Source organism: Rhagoletis zephyria, unplaced genomic scaffold (genome assembly GCF_001687245.7).
Source record: "Rhagoletis zephyria isolate East Lansing unplaced genomic scaffold, Rhagoletis_zephyria_1.1 Rzeph_scaffold_03988, whole genome shotgun sequence".
Classification (NCBI taxonomy): domain Eukaryota; kingdom Metazoa; phylum Arthropoda; class Insecta; order Diptera; family Tephritidae; genus Rhagoletis; species Rhagoletis zephyria.
The window spans coordinates 1-240 of NW_016161071.1; positions in this window are offsets into that span (position 1 = coordinate 1).

The following is a 240-nucleotide window of genomic DNA, read 5'->3' on the forward strand; positions in this document are numbered from 1 at the left end:
AGGTTTTTACACGAACTTGCAGGAAGTTACAGGAAAAATTATCTTCATCTTCATCTTGATCTCCGTCTTCATCTTCATCTTCATCTTCATCTTCGTCTTCATCTTCATCTTCATCTTCATCTTCATCTTCATCTTCATCTTCCTCTTCATCTTCATCTTCATCTTCATCTTCATCTTCATCTTCATCTTCATCTTCATCTTCATCTTCATCTTCATCTTCATCTTCATCTTCATCTTCAT